This window comes from Vidua chalybeata, chromosome 11 (assembly GCF_026979565.1).
Source record: "Vidua chalybeata isolate OUT-0048 chromosome 11, bVidCha1 merged haplotype, whole genome shotgun sequence".
In the NCBI taxonomy this organism is placed as follows: Eukaryota; Metazoa; Chordata; class Aves; order Passeriformes; family Viduidae; genus Vidua; species Vidua chalybeata.
The window spans coordinates 9,601,128-9,606,742 of NC_071540.1; positions in this window are offsets into that span (position 1 = coordinate 9,601,128).

Here is a 5,615-nt window from a genome sequence, read left to right on the forward strand (position 1 = left end):
TCTTAACTGATCCAGCTGAAAAAGAAAGAAAAAAATTGTTAGATCAGTTTGAGTCCAATTCCCTGTGCCTGTGCAAATGCTTCTCTTGGAACAGGGCAGGAGACGCAGCAGGGGCCAAAGCTGCTGCAGAAACGCAAGTGCAGCCACATTCCTCGATATTGGCGTAGGGGGCCAGACTGACTGAGAGTAAAATATCTTTAGGTGCATTCTCGTCTTTTTTATGATCATCAATTTTTTTTTCACATTCCAGATAGAATCCATCCACAGACTGGTGTTTTTCCGGTGGATTTGTTCACACAATACTTTATGTTGGCAGCTCATTTCTGTCTTAGTCATGTTTTCGTTTTTTCTTTTGCAGATGTTTACAATTACTCCTTAAAATGTTTCCATTTTCTCTGATCACTGAATGTGGATGAGGTGACATTTTTAAAAATAATTGTAGCTTTTTCTGGCCAGAAACCATGTTCTTAGATTCAAATAATCTTTGTCTTTTAAACTGTGTTAAAGGTCTTATATCTTTGTAACAGCAGCATCTGCACTACTTTGCCTGTTCCTTTTTCAACAAAATCCAAGTGTTATTTGTCATTATCTGACTGTATCTTCTGTCTGGCAATCAGATGTTTATATGGCTTTTATTTAACCTTAAAGACATGAGGCCTATTCTCCTGGATTTGTGTTGGAAGGACTGCAGAATAAAAGGTACTGCAGCAGCCTGAGCTTCTGAAATGCAGAGGAAGGTTTCTCTGCTCTTCTTTCAATCAGGTTTTTTCCCAATTGTTTTTATTGACTAAAATTTAGATCAAAGTTCTTACAAACAAATGCCTCATTTCCAACACCTGCAATTATATTGCAATGTTTGTAATGCTTCAGTTGTTGTTCAGAACCTCATGTCTGAGAGTCCTCCAAGCTTTTGAGAAAATTCAGCTGCTTCTTCTTTTTTCTTCTTTTGTTTTGAAAAATAATATTTTAATTTGCAGGAAAAGTATAAAACTGTGCCATCAGTTTACCACAAAGGCTTAAACAAGAGAATCACATAGATATTTTAAAAGATTTTTTTTTTAATGTAGTCTCGTGACTTTTGGCGTGCTGAGTCATGGTTTTTGCATGCTTGACATCAGCAATACCACAACTGAGAGAAAATCTTTGTGAAAGATTCCTTTCTAGTCCTCTTGAGACAAAGGGATCCTCCAGGAAAAGACACAGAGAAACAACGGTTTCTTATTCATTATAGTTCCCAGTTAAAAAAAAGCTCAAAACCCAACTTTAAAGAAAACAATCTAAAATATCTGCCAAACTATCCCTGCTTCTTTCTTTCACCATAAGGACTCAGAAAAGATATAAACACATTTTTTCTTTGTTTTGTTAGGATTATAAAATCATACAATGTATGAAAATGAATCTTGTAGTATAATTTAGTATTTTTCAATAAACAGCTTCTTTTAATATTCCAGATTTCTCCCTCTTTCTTGTCAAGCAAGAAGTCTGGCATTAGGGACAGAAAATTACTTTTTTCATTAATGATCATGTGTAACTTTGTGTGCATTTTTTTAGCTTTCATGAAAAAAAATGTACCAATTTTATGATGACACTTGTTCCACTTCATTAAAAAATGTTTTCCCTTAGTAGGAATCAAGTATTCTGACAGACACATGGACATGTCACTTGAAAAAAAATTTAGAACCATTTTGCTCTTAAATGAGAATTTTGGCCCAAGGGTTAGTGCACTTTCACTACAAGTTGATGCATGACCTCAAGCTTCTACCTGTGTAAAACAATTATAAATATTCCCTACTCCTAATAAAAGAGAAGGAAATTAGGGGCTATCCTTAACATTACTGACACCAGTAGCAGAGGAGTATGATAATATATTATACTAGGTGTAAAAAATTTGATTCTGGAGCTGGCTAGTTTGGCAACCAAAAGTAGACTCTTTATTGAGCAAAATTTCCTATTCATTCCAAATAGTTTTCCTGCACTAAGACTTGAAGATAAATTGCTTGTGGGCTTGATAAAAATGGTTGGTATGTGTCTGTATTAAAGTATTTTTGGCATAAACTACTTCAGAGGCAAATCAGGTCAAATTTACACAACTGTTGTTGTCATATGGCATTAATTTGATACCTCACTTCAACTGATAGTTGGACTTGCTGGTTCTTTTATATTCACCAGATTTTTAATTAATTGTGCCAAGCTGAAAACCACCAAACAAAATTAGGCTGAAAACAAAACTGTATGCCAGCAAAGGTACAATCATCCAGATAAATTCACCCTATTACCAAGTCTAAATCTGTACTGTGCTATGAATTACCTAATTACATCATGAGAATCACCATTCATGGAGGGCTGCTCAGCAGAGAATATAAAACCTCCAGCACCACAAATCACTCCTTTTCTCCTACCTGTTTGTTCTACATGCATCTGGACAACAATATGGTCACTACTTCTAAGTATTTTTAATATTTCTAACACCATTACTATTAAAAAGTACTTTTCATAGACAATTTAAGTACCTGTTCACAAATTTGGATCTACGGAACACCAGACTCTAAAATATGTGATTTGATCTATGCTGCACCAGTCCTTCAGCTGATCACAAAACTCATGCTGCATCTCCAAACATCAGTAAGCACAGGACTAATTTAAGAATGCCAGAGCATCACTTCATAACTGCTCCTTAAGCATAGTATTCAATATTTATCATAACTCTTTGTAACCCATGACTTACCCAGAAACTCTTTTTATTACTCTGCTAAACTCATTTTTTTTTAAAAAATACACTATATTTTAATTCTATCACAGTAGAAGTATAGTTAATAGAAAATATTTCCATTTTTTATGCTCATTTGGGCAGGTGGAATTAAGACACCACATGCTGCAAATATATTAATACTGAGTAAAGACCTCCTTCTTCTCTCACCCAAATGTGCACATACACATAATGATGATCAAGATGGGGGAATAAAGATTATCTAGAGCATTTCAACACTCCTGAAATGGTTTAAGTTTGCCTATATGAGATCTCTTTTGGGACTACTCTTCCCCAGAATCAAATCCTATTTTAAGTGCCCAAGCCATCAGCCTTTCCCTTCTTCCAATTAAAAAAAAAAAAGAAAAAAAAAAATTCCCTAGAACCCCAAAAAAACTTTAAAGTCCTCAGCTCACCTTCTTCTTTGGCTTTATAATGCATCTCTCAAATAATGTACAAAATCTCAAAGGGAGACAAAATTATTTCTGTATATATATCACTGGGTTAAAAAATGCATGTTTAATATAATTTCTGAAAAGAACTCTATGCCTGAAAACAGAATAAACCTGGTATTAAAAATAAATTGTAATATGAGTTCTTGGCTCCACAGCTTGTTGTTGTAGATACAGGGTGGTTGGACTGAAAGGACTGTTTGTTGACTGTTTCTCTCTGACACAGTATATGAATCCCATTCCAAGGTGGTCTGCTGGTTGCCTGCAGTGCGGGAGAAAATACAGTTTCCCTTTTGAGGTACAATTTGCTTTCCTTAGAGCACTGATGACTGAACACGACTGGAGCTTGTAGAGGATGTCAGACTGAAATGCTGCTGCTCTTACTCTACCAGAGTACCCAGCTGGGGCATCTTTGTATTAAATCAAGCCTCACATGTGAGGTCAATGAAGCATTTCCCCCAAATCAGATTCATATGAACCATCTTTTTTTTTTTTGCAGGTTTTTGTTTAGTTTTTAATTTTTTTTTAATGATCTTAAGTAATTAGATAATTTTGAAATCATAACCACATAATTAGAAATATAAGAGAAGCAACTCTGTCACTTGATGACTGAACACAATACTTCAGTTTGTTATTTACAGCCAGGTCTGTTTGGCCTGTACCTGTCTGGACAAAAATTGTCACTCTTGCCAAACTTAGACTATATTTCATTGGAGAAAGCAATGTCAAATTGACACAGCTGTAACTTGTTTTGTCAAGTTGAAAAAGAGCAAGAAAATAAAAACTACCTGAATGTGTATAAATAAACAGCTTGCCAACAAACTGGCATTTCACAGATTCTCTTATGTTCTCAAGAAATGGACAAAAGAGTCATGATAAAATGTCAATAGAAATATTGGCAGATCAGAGCTTGGTGAGTAGGCAAGGAATGATATCCATGTTAAACAACATTAATTCTTCAGAAATCCAGTTTTCTCTTTCATCTACCATTGGAGGGACTAAAAGAAAGATTTTATTAATCAATAAATTCTTATGTGGGAGGCTAAGCAAAAAAATATATTTTTATGTCTCTAAAACATACATACTGATTTAAAAGTTTGGGCAAAGCAGCATTTGCATAGAAATTATGTAAATTAGTCTTCATTTTCTGCACAGATAAGCCCTTAGATTAGAAAAAAAAAATGTTATGTCAGGATAAGGAGTACATAAATTCTAAAGGCTTGTCTTTCAAAGACTGATGGCAATCTTGTGCATTATCTAATATAGATTTCCTGTTTCATTCAAATGTTAATATATACAAAAAAAAAATTAGGATTACAGGGGCCACAGGAGGCCCTGTGGTTAATTATGAAGCAAGCAATGTCTTTTTTTCACACAGGCAGCCCTTTGGGCAACAGGAAGAAGACAAGTTACTGTTGCTCAAAGAACTTGTAATGGGTTTTGTACTGTTACATTATTGGGGAGGGTTCTAGAAAAAAACCCTGTGGTTAAAAATGCACCTTGGTCTATACTATGGGAGTTTCCTTGTGGTCAGCTGGGCTAGGATGCAAACAGTCCCTGTTTCCTACTTGCTACCTTTTGGGCATTATGCCGGAAAGACAAATGAGTGCAGCTCCTGAGCTCACCAAAGCTGGCTTTTCATTCAGGGGCAAGAGAAAACTCACCATGAGTGCTTTTCCTCACAGAAGATCATGCAATGCTTCCCATCTAACACCTGGTCTAGTTTACACTCATTTATATTTAAGGTCATAAGCAAAGGAGGTTGGAACTAGTAGAGCCAAACACACTAATGTGAGTTTGGAGTTTGTTTTGTTTCTGTTGATTTTCTGATCACTACATCACAAATGTAGTGATTAGCAATAATGTTTTAGGAACCTGCTTTGGTGAGACTTGACAGCCAGCCTACCTGTTTGGGGTTGTTCTGGAAGAGATGACTGAATGTTTCAACAAACAAAGTTAAAACCCTCTTAAAATTGCATAAGATTTTTATCTGTAAAGACTTGGTTTGGTCAGGGATTTCTGCTTTCCTGTCACAAGGCCACTGATTAATATGAAATTAACTCCATCTATAACTACATCTATTTTTTCTGTCTAGCTAAGGTGGCAAGTTGCTGTATGAAGAACAGTGTCTGCAAGGCTCTGGCAGACAGTACTTCATGTAACTTTCATGACTGCATTTACTTTTAATTGATCCTGCAGTACTGTTCCCCTTATGGAGTGTTTTAAATCAATGTCAACCATAAAGGGGTACTAAACTGTACAAGATCCTTTTTTGGTTGCAGTTAAAGATAACTTATTTACGAGGACATGAATAAAACTCTAAGTGTGTGAATGTAAATATGTCCAAAACTTTCAGAACTCTTTTCCTTTATTTCATAGATTGGAAAATGTCAGGCATGGATTTTTTTCCCTTTTCC